Source organism: Chrysemys picta, chromosome 11, assembly GCF_011386835.1.
Source record: "Chrysemys picta bellii isolate R12L10 chromosome 11, ASM1138683v2, whole genome shotgun sequence".
Taxonomy (NCBI): domain Eukaryota; kingdom Metazoa; phylum Chordata; order Testudines; family Emydidae; genus Chrysemys; species Chrysemys picta.
Window position 1 is genome coordinate 45,352,372 of NC_088801.1, and position 25,014 is coordinate 45,377,385.

Sequence of the window (25,014 nt, forward strand, 5' to 3'; positions counted from 1 at the left end):
ATCAGAAACTAGCATTATATATATATATATATATATATATATATATATATATATATATATATATATATATATATATATATAATGCTAGTTTCTGATTTATATATATATATAAAATTATAATTTTCACAGGTTCTGATCAGCAATACCAAATTATCGCAGTGAAAGAAGGGAAAACAAGTGTTAAATTACATTATAAGATTTAAAATGCTTGTTTCTGGCTGCAAAAGGACTTTTCCCTCCTTGTCATTAACACTAGTGATACCCCAAGACAGATCTTTTTGAACAGTTTCACCCTGTGGCAGATATTGGTGATAATCTGCTGGGGAGTGACTAAAGCCATTTCAAACAACAGTTTATAGTTAATCCAAGGAATTTATATTTTAGCTGGAATGAAATATGATGATTCCTTCAGTCATAATACTAGCTGGATTTTATTTAAACACTGCTGGAGTCACTGTATCAGGATCTATAGTAGTATTCATCTGAGGGGAGAATGAAAAAGTCATTTGGAATGTTTGATTGAGCTTGAAGTTGTATGACCTGCAGTGTCATTATTCTTGCTGAACAGTCAATTAATTAAAAATAATCCTGAGAACAGGGTTTTTGATGGCCTAGAATAGGATTAGACATTACTTTGGGGAGACAGGAGGAGCAACCTGAAAGGAAACCTAAGTCACCTTCTGACAGGAAATCAATTATTTTCTAGTTATAAATATATATAATATGCTCTAAAGTGGGGTTGTCCAGCCAGCAGGCCCCATTTGGCCATGAGATGCTTTCATCCAGCTTGTGCCCACCTTTAGAAATCAAAAATAATATTTACCAAGGCTGTAGTGTGCTAGAGTCTTGCTGCCATGGGGTGCATGAGGTAGGGGAGGGGGAAATGGGAAAAGCATATGGCAAAACATTTTGAGCTACTAGCAGCCCCTTCATCAATTACATGTTAAGAAAGACTTGCCACTGGAAGATCATTTATATACATTTGAAGATATTTTTTGTGTAGCCATTTTAAGTTACATTATATTGCTCACCTCATTTTTCTAATAGAAAATAGGTAATTTCCTCTCGATCCCAGTAACTCTCAAAGAGCTGAAGAGGTTTCCTTTTTTAATTGGCCACAGGATGAAACAAATTGTGGAAAATTTCAGCTGGAAAACAAAAAGAGAAGTTATGAGTACATGAAAATAGGGGAGTATATTGAAAGAGGAGTTGTAAACATGCTCTTTGCCTCTCCTAACACTGTAGGCCAGATTCTGCCACCCTCCCTTATTTGAGTAGTACCTAACTCTGCAAATAGACTCATGGCAGCTCTTCAGATCAGAGCTCCTAGACTTCAATAGAGGTATGACAATTTACACCAACTAAGGATCTGTCCTAGTTCAGTTGGAGTGCTCACAAGTACTATTAAATGGGAAGAAAGCTGGAAGAATATAGTCCTGCATTGTTACAGGACTAGTCAACGTCTTATGAAAACTGATATGCTATGATACCTCACGATTTAGTAACTCTTAATATATGAGGAGCTACTGGAAGACATCTATCTATGACAATTTTGTGTATTCAGGTCTCTCAATGATACATATGCTGCTTTGTTGTCTGTTCTTATGAAGAGTCCACTTTCATTCTAAATCACATTTATTTCTGTTACCTAGGGAGCTATATTGTTGTTATTTGCACGCTTTATACACATGTAATAGAATAGGATTTACATAACATAAAAGGTACTAACGCTTTGGTTACATGAAAAAAACTATGCATTCTTTGACACATTCTTTTTATTTTTGGATATTTTTATCTGAAACATTTCTATTTCACATGTTAAAGCTCCTCACCAACAGCCAACTTTATCTACTAAGTTAAAGTCCCCAAATGTACCATTGCTTCTGGCATTCTGGGATTAGCACAGCCTACATTCTGAAGAAATGCTGTGTTACTATTTCATTCTGCAGAGGTATGTGGAAGGCAGTAAAACATTTTGTTTTCTTGTATAAAATGTTAGATGTTTGGAAATTGTGCCCTCGGTCTGCAACTATCAAAGAGGTGATGCTTACATTTATCAAGAGAGAGTAGGGGTGGCTGATCAATGGAAGAGAAGTGGCACTTGTTTTAACAGAGGCTGAGTACCAATTCTCTTAAGCTCAGCGCAAGCTATATATTGTTATGGGAACAGTCACATTCCTTAAAGCTCATAGTCTTAAAATCCTGAGTAAGTTTGTCAATAACACATTTTAATTCATATGACAGAGGCCCTCAAACCAAACTTAATGGCATCATAGCCACCTTAATGAAGAAAGACTGGACTCAATTTGGCCAGCAGCTAAATCACACACAAGAAACACGAAGGACGGAACTCAGGAACTTCAGCTCCAAAGCTTTTTATTCTGTCTCCAAAACACTTGAGCTAAAAGAAATTCTCTCATAGCTATTGTACTGCATTAGGACTTCTAGTCACATACAGTACACTTGAGTAGCTATGACATACTATCCAGTAGAGGGCTGTAGTATATGAGTAGTAAAAGAGAGCAATATTACAGGCTCTGATTCAGCAAAGCATTTAAGCATATGCATAAGTTTCACTGACATCAAAGCTTAATTCTGCTAACTAGTCACAGCCTTAAACATGTGCCTAAGCACTTTGCATTGATTCAACATATACACCTACCCATGTTGACTCAGAAGCAAGGAATTAAGTCTGGGACATGATGTCCCATATGGTAATACTGCCACTAGACTGAGCTGAAAACTGAGCAGTCTAAAGGAACATCAAGTTAAGAAAAATTGCAGCAAACACTAGTTGTTTAATACTGGGCTGATCCAGATTAACAACTGAAGAGCCTCTGCCAAAAACAGATCAACATCCCTTAAATTCCCATAAATAGAGCATGGGACCCAAATTCTTGGCTAATCTTGTTTATGTGCCATATTAATCCATCATAGGTAGGAAAAGAAATGGAAGAACTTTTACTTAGCTTTCTGTTTTAGACAGGAATTCCCAATACAGGTTTTAGCTGAGCTCACAGGATTTGAGGGTTACGGATTTTAAAAGATAAAGATAAATTATAACAGCCTATGCCTTCACTAAAATTGGATCGAAACAGGGGAAAATAATCCTTTTAACCTCCAATTCCTACTTGCAGTAAAATATTTACCCACATACTCAGTAGTGCAATAAATAGCCACAATTTTATGCCCTGCTGGAAGTCCTTCCTCTAAAAAGCAGTTTTACTTCTGGGAACAGCATCCCCGGAGTCAGCCATACAGAACTGGTAACTCTACAATGTCATTCCTAGAAGTCCAGGAACATGACAGCTGAGAATGGGATTTGATCATATTGCATCCACATAGGGGGAATGTTGTTGCAGAATATTTTGGAATAGTTGCAAGTTACCTTACCTACTCTAATATAAACCGGGTTGGCTTATAAACTGTCAAACATACATAATGAAAAACATACCCATCTTTCAACAAGGACAAAGGAATTTATTTCATAAGGCCTATTATAATTCCAAATCTATTATTCTATTTAAACAAATGCTGTTACAGTGAGCTTTCCATGAAACCATTATTAAGTTAATAATATAATTAAATTTTGTCTGTTCAATGAAATTATATATTGGTGCTTTTTTCATAACAACATACTGTGCAGTGTTTATTTTGCTTAGCAACTGGATTTCATTTTAAAATAAGTGCATGGGAAAGAAAGCGTGAATCCTATTAATTACTTTTATATGATTTTTTTTGTTTATTTATAACGGATTATTTTTTCTGATATCCCCTAAAGAAAAAAGTTAAAAACAACTATCATCCCAAAACTTAACACTAAAAAAGAAAGAGATAGATGTGCATATATTAAATCTCCTCAATTCACCAGACACTGTAATACAACATTAATACTGATCCTAATCTAAATGGCAGGTGGCAACAACAGAAAATGATAATGTATTGCAACAGGTCTGTATGTACAGGATAAGAGTCAGGAGCTACTGTTTTGCCAGTGGAAAAATGTGTGAATCTGTCAATGGTACTTAAAATGAATACCTAGCATAGAACTGGAATTCTCCTGACAGCATGTATGTTAACATTGTGAATGACAGAATTTACTGATAGATTTAGTATCCTGTCTAGTTTTAGTTTGGGGGGGCGGGAGGAGAGGGAGAACAGGGAAATTTCTCCCTTTCTTTTGGTGACACTGTTTTGTCATAAAGGGACAACATTTTCATCCTTTTTTATTCTGTGCTTCAAACATTTTCTGGTTATAATTCTCTCTCTCTCACACACACACACACAAACGTCTAGATTCTGAACACAATTAATCTTGTATAAATCTGAATAGACTATTGGCTTCATTGGAGTTCCTCCAGATTTACATTAGTACAGCTAAGATCAGACCTTGATCTTGTGTGATGTCAGTGACTAAAGGGTACACAACAGGCATTATATTCCATATTTGCATTCATGTAGCACTAGATTCTGCCATCCTTACTCAGGGTCAGTAGGAAATTTACTCTGAGACCCATTGAAATCTATAGGCTATTTGATTAACAGAGTTCTACTCCATGTGAGTGGAAGTGGCAGAGCATGGTTCATAAAAGCTAGTGATATGGCAGGTTATATTTTTTAGGGACCACAAGAAAATAAACAAACAAACAAACCCTGTCAAAACATGAGCTGACATTCAGAAGATTGCTGTACAATACAAGCAACATCGCTTATTGCTTCAAAACAGAGCCTTAAAAAATCTTTTTCATACCATTAAAATATTATTGCACTTGATTCTTCACTGCATTAAAATCACTTTAGAAAGTAATTGTTTAGCTCACCATGCTATCTACTGATATTTCTTTTTCTTTTCAAGAAAAGCAAAGGTAGCATTAAATTATTGTTGCACAGTATGTATCGCAAATGTTATTGAGCACAGAATGGAAAATGGGCTTGGTGAAAATAAATATATTCCACTCAGGAGACTCATATAAGTTTCACTTGATTATTCTACTTAAATTTACACAAATCCATCACCACATTGCTGTACTGTTAATTGTCTTGTTGTAAGACACAAAACTGATTTTTATTATACCCAGTTTGCTGGCAGTATTTTACAGCAGCTATCTTTCAGCGTAATATCTGAAGAGTACACTTACTGAACTCTGCTTTTTACTACTAGCAATAACATTACTATGGTATCTGTTTTGGTCTAACTCATTCAGAAATTCCAAACACAAGAGGTTTCATTTATCGTTTAGCTGATCATGACTTAGTAAGAATTGTAGAAAAACAAAATCGTCCATTCATTGTAAAATTAGGCTCCAATATTATGAGAGTTATATCTGCATAATTTTGTTCAGTGTCTGAACAGCCTATATATATATATATATATGTTTTTCCAAGAGGGGAAAATAACTATGATACTATACACATTACTGTTTTCAATAAAAATCAAATTTTCCCTTTAGAATCTGAAGTATCTCCATTGATTTCTGCCGTTACTTCAGATTGCAAGCATGGTACTCAGAGCAGAATTTGGCCATGAATATTTATAGCATCTTTCTAAGAGAGGTGTTTCACTTATCTAATTTAATATTTCACCAATATAGCTGGACTTTGTGGGGTAGGACTATGCATAGGCTGAACTATATGGCAAATTTCCAAACAGGTAGGCATACCATAAGCTGCAAGGTAACTATATTTAAGCAGATAAGATAATCTGTTTTCCAAAATGAAACAAGACATAACTAATGGAAGACACCTGGGCATTTTATGCAACCCTAATATAAACAAGCAAATACAAACATTGGTGAGGGCTATAGGCAGATTTAAGGGCCAATCAGTCCACAACTCCAACTGATGCCATGGGTGTAACAGAGTAGGATTTAGCCCACATTATTTAATCTGTTGTACCTAAAAGACAAAGATTTATTCTGGGGTCCACTTTAGCTTCTTTGAACCACTTTGGTAGCTCAAAGCAGCAGCTGGTTTAACTGGCTTCTTGAAAAATCCCCTTGTATAAGGGAAATCCTCAGAGGACTGACTCTACTCCACCCCTTTCCTGTGTTCCCAGGAGAAAGGGGGTATTGTCAGCATGCCCCTACCCCCCAACATTCCCTTAGCAGCCAGAATGACTCCTGAGGCTACGGACAGCTGGGTGTAACTTAGAGCAACCCTGAGCCTATTCTAAATTACACTGGAGACAAGAATGGCCCCAGGCCACTCCCAGCTTTGGGGGACACAAAGGTGACTTGGAAGCATCTTTGTACCCTTCTCAGTATATCTCAAATGCAGCTGAAGAACTAGCCCAAGGGAAACAAACAAAAGAATACAGAAGCTAAATGGTCATAAATATTGACAATTTAATTGCCAGTGTCTCCTGCAGGAAATTGCTATATAAAAGTGTGTTGCTTTCTTCCAAAGCCTTCATACTGTCAGAATACCCTACGCACACTATGGATAAATAGCTTGATTCTATTATGGTAAGGAGCTCTGCTTTAAGCTGGCCAAGCAAAAACTGCATCCTAGGACAAAGTGGATTCACAGCTCTGGTTCAGCACATGATTCTATTTCACCCAGTCCCCTAGCCTCACATAGCAAGTGAGTTATGATTTCCAGAATAGCTGCCAAGAGCGAGCCCATCTTGATTTATAACAAAGGGGGATTTTAAAAGAAACTCATTCAGTTACAAGCAAAAATTGTGCAAGGTGCAAAGGGCTTCACACAGTTGTCAGTTACAGCTGATCATTCAAATGGAAGCAGACAGGATTATGGAAGCAAACAGCAGCTGAAGGCAAAGAGTTCAAGTCCCAGTTAAGAGGGGGCTTAATAGAGCCTATTTATCAGTTATTAAGAAACTATCCAGACATGACAAAGTGTGGATATTTGCTAGTGAAATGTATTCATGGTTTTAAGGATCCCTTAAATAGGATCTCAAGTTTTACAGTTATAGAAAAAACTGGACTTGCCATTATGGAAAGTTTTGGATTTAAAGCAGAAATAGAGGTGAGAACAAATATAGATGAAATAAGGTAAATTGCCAAGTACCCTACGTGATAATATTGATATAGACGGGGTGAACTGGCTCTGAATTTTGAACACATTGAAGTTGAGGGTATTCATATTTAACATCTTGGTTTAAAACCATCTCTAATTGTTAGCTTGCATTGTCTCAATATTCTATATTTAGGTTATATATTACACTGTTTTGTACTATTTACATATGCCCTCACTTCTTTAATGAAGGCATGTGTTATTTATTTACTTGTATTGTATACTTGTCATTTCATATTCACATGTGAAATCTGTTGTTGATAATTATATATTTCAATTACCTAAATTAATCAGAAATAAGAATATTAAAAAAGCCACAAGAAAATTAGGAAAAGGAAACGGCCAACATGACCCACCTGAGGGGTAGAGGGTAACAAGCAGGAACCTCAGTCAACAAGGACTTCAGGTCTCCTCTTCTCCTATATTCCATGCTTGAATAATAGGAGTATAGCAGTAGGAATACACTACCGACCATCTGACCAGGATAGTGATGGTGATTATGCAATGCTCAGGGAGATCAGAGAGGCTACAAAAACAGAAAATCCAATAATAATGGGGGATTTCAACTATCCACATACTGACTGGCTACATGTCACCTCAGGACAGAATGTGGAGATAAAATCTCTAGACAACATTAATGACTGCTTCTTGGAGCAGCTAGTCCTAGAATGCACAAGGGGAGCGGCAATTTTAGTCCTAAGTGGACCAAGAGGCGAATACACCTGAACAGCTCAGTAATAGCTATCATAATGTAATTAAATTTAACATTATTGTAAGAGGGGAAATATCAAAATAGTATAAGTATATGTAAATATCAAAAGAAACCCACCTGTGTAGCATTTAACTTCAAAAAGGGGAACTGCACAAAAATGAGATAGTTAAATGAAAATTAAAAGGAACAGTCACAGGAGAGAAATGCCTGCTGTCTGCATAGAAACTATTTAAAAACACCATAAAAGAGGCTCAAACTCAATGAAAATAAAAAAAAGCAGTGAGGACCCCCCAAAAATGCTACCACAGCTAAACAACAGAATAAAAAAGAAGTGGTTAGTGGCAAAAAGGCATCCTTTTAAAAATTCAAAGTCAAATCCTAGAGAGGAAAATACAAAGGAATGTAAACTCTGGCAATTCAAGTGTAAAAAACATAATTATGCAGGTCAAAAAAGAATTTGCGGAGCAACTAGCAAAAGACTCAAAAACTAACCGCAAATATTTTTTCAAGTACATCAGAAGCAGGAAGTCCGTCAAACAATCAGTGGGGCTACTGGATAATAAAGGTGCTAATTGAGCACTCAAAGAAGAGAAGGCCATTGTGGAGAAGGAAAGGAATAGATAAGAAGAAAATGTCATAATGCCATGATATAAATCCATGGTTCACCCACACCTTGAATAGTGCAAGCAGTTCTGGCTGGTCCTTCTCAAAAAATATATATTAGAACTGGAAAAAGGACAGAGAAGGACAACAAGGATGATGAGGGGCATAGAACAGCTTCCAGAGGAGGAGAGATTAAAAAGTCTGGGACTATTCAGTTTAGAAAAGAGATGACTAAGGGTGGATATAATAAAGGTCTATAGAATCATGAATGATGTAAAGTGAAAGTCTTATTTACCCTGTCACACAACAAAAGAACCAGAGCTTCTCCCACTGACATAGCTACCGCCTCTCACAGAGGCAGAGTTATTAAGCCCAGAGGAGAGCTCTCTCCCAGCGGCTCAGAGCGTCTTCACCAGAAGCACTACAGTGGCACAGCTATATCGGTGCAGCTATGCCACTGTAGCTGCTATAGTGTAGATAGATTCAGATGATGCAGTTTATAGTAGATAAAATACAGCAGGCCAGAATTCCCTCTGAGATTGTAACCTGGTTAGTCCATTATCTGATATTTAGCCGGATTGTTATCAGTGAGATGATGGGTCAAAGTTTGCTCAGAAATGTACTGGTATAATTAAGATCTTGTGTCCATTAGAAGACTTGCATCTGTATAACAAAATCAGCTTAAAATCTATCAAGTCATACAGGTGCAAGCCGCTAATGTAAACATACTGAAACTTGTTTAAACCTTGCTTAAATCAATGTAGTTTAATTTTTCCAAATCAAATTTACTGATTTAAAATAAACCAATTTAAACAAGGCTTGAGTGCATCTACATTAGGACTTTATGCAGGTGTAACTAGATTAATTTTAAAGAGATTTAGTTCCACCATTGCAAATTTTCTAATATGGATCAGACCTATGATAAGTATTTAGCCCAATGTCCTTTGAGTCCTTATCACCTGACCATGTCAGTGACAATAATCCTGCTAAATAATATTTTGTAAGCACTACCTAGCATATCAGATAAAACTAAATTATCTCAGACAGCCTGCAAGACAGTAGGGCTGTATGCACACTGTAAGAACAGAGCATGGACACTTCATCTGGAGGCATTACCATTTTTCAGAATCTTCAGCAACCATGCAGGGAAACTTAATTTTGCAAGATTAAATTTGGTAGTGACAATATAGTAATAGTGATCTTTCACCTAACCATCAACAAATTGGTGTCTTTAAAATGTTTGCTGGGATCTAGACTTATTTGTATTTTCGAAAAATACGTTTTGCGAACATGTGGTTGTGAGCTGTCAGTTCTGGTTACCATTGTTCCCCAAGCAATTAAATAGCTTCCTTTTCTCATTTGCTGACACAATGGGCCAATTTAATACCTGGTGTAACTCTGTTGAAGGCTGTGGAGTTATACCAAGGACAAATTAACACAATGTGATATGCAAAAATATATTCTGTTGTGCTGGCTCGGAATAGTTAATGTATATCAGTTGATGTGTTGGGATAATTTACTGCTTAGTGGGCAATTTTAAGGAAAATTAAGTACCAATATATTGTAATACTAATGGACCACATAACAATTCTTTAAATTATATGTTTCCATGGATATTAATATCAAAATAGTATAAGTTTATGTAAATGACAAACAGTAACTGAAGAGACCGTTTCCATCATTAACTATTATAAACGGTGATTCATGAACATGAAATATAAGGTGGAAGATATGTTAAAATCAATCAACAGCAGATGGACAACATATTGAAATACAAACCAGCCTAATAAATCTGAAGGCCATTTTGTGTACAATTCTGTATACTACTATTAAGCGATGATGATATAATTTGTGGAGAAAGTGACTAGTGGACAAGGGAAAGAGAAATTGATTGACCCTGTAAAAATACCCCCTAAATACTTTTGTTTTTATTATTAGCCTTCAAAATATTATTGGAACACTCTTTATTTACTTATAAATAATGCCACAAAATGCTGATTTACTGCAATTACAGTACAAATTCATGTGCTGCACTGTAATGATAATGGTTCAAAACACAAGAGAAATAGAATATGAAATATACAAGCTGATTTGCATGATCCATGTCCCTGGGATAACATATAATTGGCTATTATGAAATGGAGTAGGAATTATATCGCCCAAAACCAGGAGAACTGAACCAAATCTACCACAAGATAATATACATGCTTATTTGTTATCTTCACCCTAAAATCATTATAGGGAGGCAGCACAGACAGCAACGTGGAGAATTAAGGTTGCCCAATACTTTACAATCTAAGATCCTATCTTTGATTAAGTTTGCCAATTTTTGTGTGCTGTGTGTCTGTTAAGATAAAAAAAATTTTGAAAGTTTCAGCCAAAATGGTTCAGCCATTTCTGAGGACCAGGATAGGGCAAAATACTTTGCTTTTTCCATGTTAAAAAATTCTTGCAGCTGTTTTGCTGAGATGCTCTAATGTCTCCATGTTTTGGATCAGGGACTTGACATTTGGCAGTGTCTTGGGAGGATATCAGAAATGTGCCTCTTACCATGCCTGTGAAAATCTAACCAAGTTTGAACAAGTTTACAGTTTTTCAAAGGTTTATGTTCGCTCATGTTTCACAGAGACTTGTTAGAATTTGTCAGCAAAATTCTCTGAAGATTCCACCTGTACGGAGCATGCTTCATCCTCTCACAGCTTGTATGTGCTGACTGGACTGTGTATGGGCCATTCCCACAGAGCAACTAAGCATGCTGCAGCCCAAGTGTGACTGCTGCTCCTAGCTGTTGGAGGTCGTTAGGGTCTCAGGCTCAGGAACTGTGAACATGGACACAGTCTTCACTGTGCTCTCAACTGTCCCCCTACTGACACAAAGGCAACGTGGAGGAGAAAAAAGTCTGACTTGAATGCAGATGGGTGACAGGTGGGGGTTGGGGAAAGAGGATAGGACCAAATTGGTTGGGGTAGAGGGCAGGAGCCATGGAGTGGGGACAGGACAGGAGCTAGGGAAACAAGAAGCAGGAAAGGAGAAATAAGGGTTTATAAACTCTCCAGAACCTGGAGTTGAACCCAGGAATGCTAAGTCTCAACATTCCTTTCCTGTCAGGAAATAACTGAAACCACTGGTAAGATGTGTCTCTCACCTTCCTGCCTGGTCCACATACTTTGTCTACTACTGCTTCTAGTTACTCCATTAGTTCAAACGGTACAGGTCTGTACTGTGGAGCTAAACATCCTAACTCTGCTGATGAGCGGTGGTGTGGGGGGGTGGCAGAGGGAGGGAGGGAGGAAGGGGGAAGAAAGGGTGTCAAATATGGCTCCACATGATGAAAATTGTAAGTTTTATAAAAATTTAGGACTTGACATCCCAAAAACTATATTGTTTGCACAGTAAGGAATGCCATATTAAGGTTCCTAAGCAAATATGTGTTCTCCATGTACCCAACCTGAGACATTTGGGGTTTCAACTGCAACTGAGGTCAATCTTCTCTGGACATATAAAGTATTATAAAATGACATGCACACTGAAAAATCAATCCCTAGTCTTCTCAAACTGGGCCCTCAAAATTAGTTGAGACTTTGACAATTTTGGCTCCAATAACTGTACCTCAGTTCTGCATGGTCAAGTGGGGAGAATATATACTACCTCACTTAACAATGCTGTTGAGAAGGTTAATTAATTAGTGTTTTCAAAGAACTAAGATATTATTATGACAGCACCATAGAAAAGCCCATAGGAAAATTGATAATTCTGTATTCAGTGTAGGGTTTTGGATGATGTAAACAGGTAATGTCTGGGTCATGCATTGAATGATGAGGATAAAAAGAAATATTGAATAATTATCTATTTAGTGAACACTCATGGACCGAATGAGGCAGGGATCCTGTGGAAAAATTGTATGTGATCATGTATGAAAGAATGTATCATAATGCATATGCACGAAGAGGCCATATTAAAGTAGAATGGGAAACCTTAATTCTGGTATTTCCTAAGTTTTGAATACTTGACTTTCCAAGCTTCATGTTCATTTAACATGCTTTGTTAAAATTCTGCATCGCATATAATTCATGCTAGATAGCCCCAGCAAATATACCTTTGGGTGAAATCCAAGTAGATAATGCTTACACACACGTGTGAGCGCATGCTCGCACACACAGAGAGAAAAGAAAAAGGTATGTAACTACTGGGAGAATATTTCCTGGGAGAACTGGCACAATTTCCATATTATTTATGAGGAGCATCATACCAGAAAGATCCTCTTTTCAGTCACTAAACCCACCACACCATTGCAGATGGATAATCTTAAAAGCAGACTTTTCTCTCTCTATTCTGAAAAACAATAGCAATAAAGCTACAATATCTGGAAATGCCATGAGACAGGGACAGGATTATAGAATTATACAACAGAAAGGCAGTAAGGTAGGGATGCATTTGAAGGGTTTATAATTAGACATTTGTCAAATTAATGCTAAGATCCTGGGCAAAAGCATCATGAGACCTGGCCTAATTATTTCCTTTAGTTTTTGACAAGCTCTTACAAAATATTCTACTTATGGTACCATCAGATATTACTGTTCAGAGGCTCATCATTTTGGGACGATGGGGGAATGGCAAATGCCAATGCAATATTAACTTAATGTCTTTTGCACTGATAAAATCATCTTCTTGGTATCCCAAAGATAATCCCAGGAATAAAGTCATTGATTACAATTTGTGGGGGAGGGATCATCAGCCTTTATCCTAAGACACACTTGCAGTGGAATTAATGGGAAAAGGTATGCAGTGATTAATATTTAAATGCAACTAATTAAATTAAATGGAATAGCAAATTACAAGCAATTGTAAACCTTATGCTTTGACCTCATGCTTTATACCAAAACCAACTGATGATAGCTAAGTGGAAACCATTTGGTTTTTAATTATATTGCAGCAGGGAATATATTATTGTTCTAGGGCTTTTTTTGTCTATTCAAATTATAGTATAAAAACCAAAGCAGAATACAAGTGAGAAGAAAGGAACACTGTTTCTATATATTCTAAGGCTATGTCTACATTACCACTTATGTCGGTATTAACTTATGTTGCTCAGGGGTGTGAATAAGCCATCCCCCTGAGCGACATAAGTTACACTGACCTAGGCGCCGGTGTAGACAAGTGCTATGTTGGCAGGAGAGCTTTTGCTGCTTGTTGGGGATAGGAGAGCGCTCTGATGTCTGAATGGGTACACTAGAGAGCTTACAGTGGTGCAGCTGTGTCGCTGTAAGCTCTCTAGTGTAGCCAGACCCAAACTCAGTTTGTGTTATTTGGACATGTGTAACCCATCTGCTTTTATACTATAGCATCTTACAATACCCTTTATGTTTTTATATATATATATATATATATATATTTGTGTGTGTGTGTGCGTGCGCGTGCGCATGCAGCAGTGGAGCACCCTTTACATTTATATATCCTATATTTATATACGTACATGTGTGCGTGCGCGCGTGTGCATGCAGCAGCGGAGCACAGCTACAAGTAACAGAAAAACCCAGAAGAGGGAGTGTTGGTGATTACTCTGTGATTACTTGATGTCAGCATAGAAGCCACCACTAACAGAAAGCAATTCTACTTGTCTCAGAAATCCTCATCTAGGAGCTGGCCTAGAGCCTGAAGGAGAAACGCTTTGGTGAAAGTTTACATCAGATTCAAGTGGCTGATGGAAGGTGGAGAGGAAGGAGAATGTAACTGCTGTCATGGTTGCATCTTAAACCTGTCATAAATTGGGGTTATTCCAACCTTCACCCATTTGGGAAGCCCTTTACTAATATAATTTCTGGTCCACCATGGTATAGTTTAGGAACCTAGAGAGATCACTGGGAGAGGAGCTTTTGCCACCTGCATAGGTTACCTAGCCAGTGCAAATACACAATTCACTATTGATTAGGTACTTTAAATGGGATTTTTAATTAATGAGTAACTTAGTGAAATAAAGGTCTGTGAAAGTATTCACCTGATTCAGCAAAGCTTCCTGGGAAAGGATGGTGCTCAGGGAGTTACAACCCTATTGAAGTCCAGCAGATCTATTACTTGTGCTGATGTCTCAAACCTATAATATTTTGGCTACAGGCAAGACATCCTATCTAACCATTCAGGAGAACAAGCCAGCCATCAACAGGGGACTGATCGCTGCTAGTTAGAATGATTTACACAGACAATAACAATGTTGGGGGAAATGTAGCCTAAAATTATAGAACTTTCATTTACTGTGCATATTTTACAGTGGCTAGCAGAATGGACCCCGAGCTGGTCGAGGCAAGTAGGCCATACCACAAAATAATAAAGATCTTTATGCTTCTATACAATTTAAGTCTTACTGTAGAATACGTTCTTTACAAGAGGGTAAGGACTATCCCAACGAAGAGTGAATCATTGCAGATAGTTCCAACTAAAAAGTAAGTTGGCTCATCTAGTGAGCACTTAAGAAAAATGGAAAATATTGAGCTGAGACCTGCCGTCAGATACATGTGCGTCACTCCTGTACCTTGTCTGCATTAGGAAAACATGTTTGCGTTTTTCTGTACAAGCGCATTTGATGACTTGCAGCAAACTGGGTAGGCATTCATTTATGCCTTCAGTTCTCAGGGACCATGCTACTTGTATTATCACTTTGCTATTGAAATATGAGAATGGATTCTTTTTTCACTTATTAAAGAGAAAGAATGAAATATGAATGCAGGTACATGAGAGCAGATTTGCTCATTAGGCACCACGGTCCAACATATGGGTTGACAATGATGCCCAATACATACGTTCTTGCAGCCCAGCGATTATTGGAACTGGTAAATATCAGTTTATTTGTCAGTTTTACATTCTCCCCACACTCAGCTGCCAGTCTGAGTCCAATCACATGGCAATAACTTGTCAACCACTACGCATATGGACCCAGACAGACACTGGTAACAGCAGTCCATGTGGTCAAAGTGGGGAGGGAAGGATTACTGCAGGGGTTGCCAAATTTTGGACTGTGGTGATGGGGACTCGGGTGAACTGGAGACTTGTGCCTTCATGTGAACATGTTTTCTTTTAAAAATATTAATGGTGGCGATCATACAAACTTGGAAAACATGAGTTGAAAACATCAGCCCTCATTAGTACATATTACAATAAAAAGCTGTGCAGCTGGTGTAGCTCCCAATTCCTGCTGCTACCAAATCAGTTCTGCTGCTGTCTTCACTGCTGTGTCTGGATCCAGGGACTTTTTAAACAGATCCTGAGTGATCAGGCAACTCCCAGTCCAGCTCCTAGTTCATGGAACTAGTTTTCTCCTTTTCTGGGATTTAATGGACAAATGACCTGCAATGTTTCATTGGGTTTTTTTAAATAAACACAAATTTTACATTTTGTTTCAAGCTCAAACTGTACTGCATAGTAAGTTACCTACCCAGTGGAAGCCTTCGATAGTAGAAACAGAACGACCCCTTTTTGAGGTGTCAGTTTGCAGACACAGTTTCAGCAGGGATTTAACCATTGTTAACAGCGCTTGCTGCCCCAAAAGAGGCAAGGATGGCTCACCACCTTCCACATCAGTCAGCAGAGCTGGCCTGATGTGGACAGGAGAATATGCTGCACCCTCTTGAGTAGTGTAGCAACTAGCATGCCCCTTCTCCACCATGCTACCGGGAGCAAAATGTCTCCAGGCACAAAACTTCCCACAGCTCTTGAGGCCGTGATGCACTCACTCTGCTCCAGCGAGGGCCAATGCCTCAAATACACACAAAGCCCTAAGTACATAATATTTAGTGAAGACATCATGTCTGGCAAAGTGCCAATGTAGAGAAAACAGCGAACAGAACAATACAGTGCATTGTTCTTTTGGCTTGTATATATATATGTAACCCTTCTGCCCATCTAAGTTGGCAGCAACAGGGGCCGGGTTCTGTATCTAGGGGTTCCGTTTCAATAACGCAATGCCGGCTCAAGCCCCCACCCAGTGACCTGGGACAATTACATACCACCCCCTGGGTGCCTCTAAGAGGCAATACTTCCCCTCTCACAAGCACGGAGTCTGAGTGTGACAGAAAATGTTTAATAACATGAGGTAAACGACATCAGCATTAAATTGGAAAAACACCACAAACAGGATTCATAACACAAACCATGAGCAAAAAACCCACCCCAGCAAATTGGGCTGTGTCCTTTCCCTTTGGGTTCTTGAATCCAGCAACCCCAAAATCACCCAGAGTCCCCAAAGTCCAACACCCCCAAAGTCTCTTGGGTCCAGCAACCACCCAAAGTCCCAAAAGTCCAACAGACCCCAAAGTCTCTGTCCCTGGTCAGTGCAGCCCCAGAGTAAAAGGGGGGGGCACGCAGGGTGTTAAGGGGCACCTTACGTGATCCGAGGCCAGCCAGCCGTCGCTCTGTGGGGTTCCGCCACAGTCTTCACCACAAGCCAGTCCACTTCCTGCCATCCCACAAGCTGCTCCGCTCCGCTCCCCGACCTGTGAGCCGCTCCAGCCGTCCCCGCAAACTGCTCCACTCGCTGTTCCTTTGGCTGCTCCAACCGGCCCCACACCGCTCGCTGCTCCTCCAGTCATCACCACAAATTGCTCCACCAGCTGCTTAGCAATATAGCTTCAGGCTCCCCCACTAGTTAACACAGCACTCAGTGTTCTCAGCTCATAAGAACTTTAGCTCTTTTGTGATTTCAGCTCTTAGCAATTTCAGCTCATAGTAGGGGAGCCCCAGTGCTAGTGCACCATTGGCCCAAAGTGAATTCAGCTCAGCAGCCTGTAATTAGACTCCTAATGGAATCTAAGTTAGCTCTGACATTCAACATTGGAGAGAGGAGATAGTGCAATTGGTGTGTCAAGCCCTCAGAGGGGGCCCATACCATCAGGTACAAATACCTGTCACCATCCTCTCTCCCTTCACTGGGTTTTGTAACCCATGCCCCTTGTCAAGCAAGTGCTACTTAGGTAATGGTGAAGGACTCACTCAGTCCTTCTGTCATACAACAGTTCCACTGGCCTTGATTCACAGAATCAGGGTAACAAAACTTTACTCTTCCTGCCCCAATAACAGAGAAAACTGGGGATCCCACACCAGCCAAAGTAACCACTTTGAGTTGCTGTTGTTTCATGCCAGGCGAGTGGGTGTGCCTATGCAAACAAGATCAGCCCCTGGAGTTCTTTTCCACACTCACCATAATTCACCACCAGATGTCAGGGTAGAACTCATCCTGACTCTGCTTACATATATATATATATATATATATATATATATAATCACTGTAAGCAAACACAGAAGAAAATAAAATTAAACAAATTACACTAGTAAACAGAATGAGCTAATCATTTTGACGCCATGTTCAGAACCAAAATGTCTTTTAACAAATAGAGTGAGTCTGTTAGAATGCTACCATTGCCTTTTACATGGCTACTCAGTACACTGATGTGATAAAAAAGAATTCTTTAAAACTACACAGGTGTATTTGATTTCTTTTACCAACAATTTCTTTGCTTGTACCATTAAAAAACCTGGGGCCCAGTTTACTCCTACTGAAGTCTAGTTCCACTGTCATTGAAATTCCTGTAAATCCAGAGTAACATTCCTGGGTCCAATTTATCATTGTACAGGGCTGGCATAACACCTCAGCCCCAGCAAGGCCATTAATGAATCCTCTGCCAGGTGCAGAACTGGCTTTGCACTACTTCCATACCATCTAAGTCCACATGGATAGTATTGGAGATGACCAGGGAAGACTTATAGCTTGCAAAATCTCATAGGGGCCAGCCCCTACAGCCCCTGAATGAGGAAAATGCACGTCATTTGATCTCAGCAAAGTTACACCAGAGATACATCTGCACAACTGTGAGCCGCATAGGGTCCAAAGTTAGTGACTTCTATGAGAGCAAGATATGGCCTAGAAACTTTAAAACTCTGTTTTTAATTGAAATGCTTCCTATAACTCAAAAATATTAAAGAGACATCATTGCTAGATCATACTAGGGAATTTTGCTAAGAAACTGAGTGATTGTCCATGAGAGATTAATTTTATTACATGACTGTGTTTTAATTTTTTTCAGAAAGAGAAATCTAACAGTTTTTTAATGTAATAATCTCATATTGAACAGATTACACTTAATCCTTTTGAACCTCTCTATTATCCCCACATGTCTGCGTAACTAATTGTCCACAATTAATTCTGAAGTAATAGAGAAACCTGATGAGAAAACATTTGGCAAACACTTGCATTTTAGTAACAATTCAGTTCCAATTGAACTGAATGGCAAAATACCTATTGACTTCGATGACAGCAAGACTGGAGTTTTACAGGGTATGTTTGCAGAGCAGAAAAAATCCCATGCTAGCGAATCTCAGAGTCCAGGTCAACTGTGGGGCTAAAAATAGCAGTGTAGACATTTCCACTCTAGCCATGATGAGAAAATGAAAAACCTAGAACAAGACCTACATCTGTTGTAAATTGGCATCTCTCCATTGGATTCAGTGGAGACATTACACCAGATGAGGATCTGGCCCTTAGAATTTTGCACGACTACTTATAGAGAAATTCACCTAAAGAACAGAGGACCAATAGATTTCCCCCTTTCACACTCCCACACAGAGCACAATTATTCAAGCTTTAGGAGTTCATTTCCTCCATAGTGACAATTACACTTAGCTTAATTTGCTTTTGCAGAGCTGACCTTTACTCTTACTTTCTTGAAAAATAGCAGGTACTGTTGAAGGATAAGTGGATTTTCACAAACTAGACTTGAGTCCTGTTGTGAGAACCCAGCCCATGCCCAAAGAAGGCCTTGAATGCAGTGTAGCCAGTTTGGGTCCCTGAAAGTCTGAAGGCTGAAGGTCATGGGGACCATGAAAGGGTTGTTTTTCCTTACATGTGAGAACTCTTTTCGCATCTTACATGAAGATAGTCCCAGCTAGAGCTGGTCAGAACCTTTGCCCCTCCCCCCCGAAAATATCAACTTTTGTTTTTATTAAAAAACAATCCCTACCTCCCAATTTTTTATCCATAAATGAAAAAATTCCCAGTTTTGTTACCTTTTGGGGCCAAAAAATGTTCAGTTTCCAGCCAAAAATTTGTGCCAAAAAATAAATCAAAACTCAATTCTCCATAGAAAAAAATGTCAGTGGAAATTGTTGACCAGCCCTTTTTCCAGATTATATGGACTTTGGGATCTGACTAAGGGATAAGAGAGACAGTAACATGCTGAATGGGGCTCCCAACAGCCCCATGTTAAATCGTAGCACCACCAAACAGGAAGGAAGTTGGTGGAGTTTACCCTAGTGGCCTAGAACGGGGCACTGCTCAGCATAGTAGGGGTTCAAAACAGGTATCCAAAAGGCACATACATATATCTTGAACGATTGTGATGAAAAAATAACATTTAAACATTGTGTCTAGCTAATAAATCTTAAAATGTCCTAATTTTTTGGTTAGGAAGATGCCTTGAGCATGGCCTGTGTGGTTCAAAAGGAAGAATGTTTAAAGTTTTCTTAAATTCCTTAGTCGTCTGCTAATTTGCATTAAACTGCAGCTTCTTTATGACTTAGTCTTAATTCTAAGAGTTACTAAACCCACCAAATCAGGGAACAGAAACAATTCCATGTGACTTCTGACCAGTTAACTAACCAATATGATTAAATATTGAATATTGAATATTTGAATGAACTGGTAATCAACAATTCATAAAACAAACAAAAATAAGGGTCAAATACACTCAAACAACAACTGAATTCAAGAAAATCATGATCTGTTCGTGGACACCGGGGGCAGAAAGAAGGGCAAAATTTGTTGAATGAGTTATTTGCTAGAGTATTTCTCTGCTCTTTGTAATGAGTAGCCAATTGCTTGCCACAGAGAGCACACACACACACGCCTCTGGATTTCCTGTTGCCCTGCTAAGGATTGATACAGTGCAGCACTCTATACTTCCAGATCTGTCATTGGCAGAAACTTTGACACGCTGAAAATATGTATTTGATAGTGAGCTTGACCTCACAGCACCTTTCAAATGTGACACCTCCAAAAGCAATAATTATCTTTGTGATTGAAAATACTTTGCAAAGAAGACATACTCTAGTTGTAGGAAAAGGCAAAAAGAGAGGAATGAGGAGTGATCCAGGAGCAGAATACCAACATGATTATAACAAGGAGTTCATAACTGATGGAAAGGTTTTCCCGATAGGCAAGATTCTAAACTACACAAAACTAGTTCCAAAATATCTAAAAAAAATACTGAACAGAAATATCCGCTATGCATCACTACAAAAGTACAGCTCTTCCACTACAGTACATTCTTGGAACAAACACAGATAATTTTATGGTTCACTCACACATGTCATCATTGTGCTGTGGGCTCTCATTTGTAGGGCCATATTGTTACATAGCTATACAATGCTAGCTCTGTATATTGTTATTTCATTGCTTGGGTGCTGTACATAGTGGGAGTAAAAATACCAAAGAAATCCCCAAATCTGTGGTCCATAAGAATAGCACAAGTCTCAGAAACTAAAGAAAGTATGAATTTGTTACACTGAGGGGAGAGAATGATATAAAGAGAAGAAGCATTGATTTCCAGCTCAAGAATTATTAATTAGCACATTAGTACTGTGGGTTAGCTTTTCTATACCTTATGTACAATCATATACTTTCAGCCTGAGTAAGTTTTATTTTAGATTAAAGGAAACTAAACTAAATAATAAAACAAGGAAGAAGAAAAGTAAAGGCTCCAAGCGAGAGCACAGTGCATGTCGCTTGTATAACAAACAGTTCCAGCTCTGCTTCACAAAATGGCAGAGGCTCTGCTGACTGTAGACTACTAGAAATTTAAATGTACAGTACACAGAAAACTGGATCTACATGTACAACACTATGCCTAAAACTGCTACGCCTAGTATCATTAAAAAAAAAAATCAAATGGACACCACTTTCAATTCACGATAATATTTGGCATTTCTATAGCGCTTTTACCCTCAAAGCATTTTACAGACAATTACAATATTTATTAAAAGAAAGTTTGTGCTTTATACTTGCTGGAAGCAGTGCCTGGAAGCCTGATGGTTTGGCCCAGTGAGATCTTTTGGTGCCTGCTATAGGCTTTTCTATTACTAATTGCCATATGACTCTGGATCCTCAGTAAATTCGCTGTGCTCTCAGTAAACAAAACAGACTCTGCTTTAGGATGTGGCAGATTGGTCTTTCAGTCCATCACTGATACATTTCCTTTCACATGCTCTAATACAGTCTTGCAGTCTCTCTCTCTCTCTCCCCCCTTTCTTTTTTACCTGCCCAAGTCTGGCTGATAGTATTGAAAGAAATAAACCTCTCTCAGGGACTCTGACTAGATTTCTTCTGGTTCCCAGCATATGCCACACATGGGGTAAAATCCTGACCCTATTTAGATTATAAGCTTTGGGGGGCAGGTACCATCTCTTGTTCTATGTTTGTACAGTGCCTTGCATAATAGGTCCCCACATTTGGGTGGCCCCTAGGCACTACCATAATAAGCTTAATAATAATAATAATATTGAAGTTAATGGGTGTTCTGCCACTGACTTCAACGAGGCCAGGATTTCACCCTTACTCTTTAAAAATGGATAAGCCCTCTTTCCAGCCTCTTTACACAACAATTTCAGAACATTTCTGCCCCATATTACTCTGTTCTTCTCTCTCCCCTGTTCCTCCCAGTGGAGGGGAGAATGTGCCTAATTTATCTATCAGAATTAGTACATGCTAGTGGATTAGACATGGATAAAGGGTTGTAGCTGTGTTTGATTCTCAGTGTTTTATACAATAGCACCGGATCATTTCATTTTGGATTAATTTCTGTTTCTTGCCTTATGATTTTGTCAGAGTTTGTTTATTTTTTGGTTCTTTTAGCTTCATAACACTTCAGCGCAAATGAAAAATTTACAACAACTGAAAATATTGTCTAATGCTTAAAGGTTCATTATACATTCAGACTTTTCTTGCACCTTTGCCATAAGGGCCAAGCAATTATCTCTGAAGTGTCTCTCATTTCCATTGACCCGAAGGACAAGATTTTGTAGTCCCACAGGAAATCTCAGCAGGAAACATCTTTAACCTTCTGCTTCTACACCTTGAAGGATTTTCCTTGTTCCCACAGCCTTTGGGAACTTAGAGGTCAGCCATGGACGTAGCACTGCAAGTATTTAAGTATTTTCACCCTTTGAGTTTGTAGTAAAAAAGAAGCCAAGATGACTGTTCAGATATAGAGATTCTGTTAACTGTCCCTTTTAGCTGAATGTGGTGCTTGTAGCACGTATTTCTTAACAAACAGAACTTAGATAAGCAGGGACAACACTGGTGAACTGAACAGTTCAGTGCTGTAACAAGAGATTGGCTGAAGGTAGCACCTGGATGTATTGGTCGATCACAGGTTGACTATGAGCTGCCAATATCATGTGGCCTTGAAAAAGGCTAATGCAATGCTAGGATGCATCAGAAGAGGTATTTCTAGTAGAGATAGGGAAGTGTTATTACCATTGTACAAGTCACTGTTGAGACCTAATCTGGAATACTGTGTGCAATTCTGGTCTCCCATGTTTAAGAAAAATGAATTCAAACTGGAAAAGGTGCAGAGAAAGGCTACTAGGACGATCAGAAGAATGGTAAACCTACTTTACGAGAGGAGACTTAAGGAGATTGGCTTGTTTAGCCTCACAAAATGAAGGATGAGGGGAGATATGATTGTCCGCTATAAATACATCAGATAGATAAATACCAGGGAGGGAGAGGCATTAAGGGCCAATGCTGGCACAAGAACAAATGGATATAAACTGGCCATCAATAAGTTTAGTCTTGAAATTAGACAAAGGTTTCTAAACATCAGAGGAATGACATTCTGGAGCAACATTTCAAGGGGAGTAGTGGGGCAAGAAACGTAACTTGTTTTAAGACTGAGCTTGCTAAATTTGTGGATGGGATGATGAGATTGCCTACAATGGCATATGGCCCATTTGCGACTGCTATTAGCAAATATCCCCAACGACTGAGTTGGGACACTAGATGGGGAAGGTTCTGAGTTGCTACAGAGAATTCTTACTGTAGTTCATTTTATCATCCATTGTATTATGTGCTGTTATGGTCAATGTATATGCTATTTCATATATAATCAATGTATGCTAAATAGATTTAAATTGTAGGATTATAGAAGTATAGGAATGATAAGTATTTAGGAGTGATGAGTGTGTATTAGGTATATAAGTAAAGCATGGCTGAAATGCAAAGCCTGCAGACTGAGATCTAGATTTTAGTTTTAGCCATACTAGGCCATAGACTTAAGAATGCTTAGCATGAGTGAGTGACCTAGGAATAACCCTACGCTCGTAAGGTCACAAGGTTACTACATAAGATGTGCCAATAGATGAGGTTACAGAAAAATGAATTGCAATAAACTGCAAATGTATTGTCTGAAACCAAAAGACACCTGATTGTAACATCTTTAAATGTCTGTCCTGACTGCAGAATACATGTCATGTGTAAATGCTAATGAGAATAAGAGAAATTACAAACAATCTATGAAAAACAGAGCACCCCAATATTCATAGAATGTGAAAGTACAGACAAGGGAAAGAAGGCTGACACCTTCATGCATATACATAAGATGTTAGGCGTGGTCAGAATTACAATATAAAAGAAGGTTCCCTGGTTGGGTAAGAGTGGGAAGACCCAAGGGACAACCCCACAGGAAACTTCAGCAGGAACCATCCCTCTAGTGATGATAGTCTATTGAGAGGTCCATCGAACCCTAGAATATCATTGAGTATGTGAGTATGACTAGTTATAATTATTGCATAGGTTTTATAGGATTTCTGTATGCATGGGTAATTGTATTATTGCTTTGATAAAACTTGTAGTACAGACAAGACTTTGTACTTGTGATTGTGTCTGTTGTCATTAGCCTTGGACTTTATTTGTCCCTAGAGCCTCGAAGTTTGAGAAAAGCACCAGAGGCCATTTCATTCTGTTGAGCTTGAAAGTGTACCAAACAGAGCCAAAACCATGGTGGTGTAATACAACATCACTAAATTAACTTTAAATAAAATAAAAAGCTACATTTCCCAGTTGTCTGGATGGTGGGTCTTGCCCACATGCTCTGGGTCTAACTGATCACCATATTTGGGATTGGGAAGGAATTTTTCCCCCAAGTCCAATTGGCAGAGACCCTGGTGGTTTTTCCATCTTCCTCTACAGCGTGGGACATGGGTCACTTGCTGGTTTGAATTAGAGTAAATGGATTCTCTGTAACTTGAAGTCTTTAAATCAAGATTTGAAGACTTCAGTAACTGAGCCAGAAGTTATAGGCTACTACAGGAGTGGGTGGGTGAGAGTCTGACCAGCAACTTCAGGAGGTCAGATTAATTGATCATGATGATCCCTTCTGGCCTTAGAGTCTATGAAACTAAAACTCTATATTGTGCATCAATCACAGCAACTTCCCTCCTTTACCAATGCAGAACCCTTCATTGATCAGATATACTTAACTGTCCTACAGCCACAGCACAAGCAATAAAAGAATTCCTTAACCATCAATTTAGCTATAAACTAGACAAGGGATCGGCAACCTTTGGCACGCGGCCCACTAGGGAAAGCCACTGGCAGGCCAGGCCGGTTTGTTTACTGGCTGTGT

General features: G+C 38.7%; 1 long non-coding RNA gene across 1 annotated transcript in view; it reads right to left on the bottom strand.

Moving 5' to 3' along the window:
* Positions 1-1,031: 1,031 nt before the first annotated feature.
* The window catches only part of LOC135974358 (uncharacterized), a 154,255-nt gene continuing 130,272 nt past the window's right edge, over positions 1,032-25,014 (bottom strand). The window contains exon 2 of the long non-coding RNA XR_010591600.1: positions 1,032-1,148. This is a non-coding gene — a long non-coding RNA (uncharacterized LOC135974358). The remainder of the gene's footprint in view (positions 1,149-25,014) is intronic.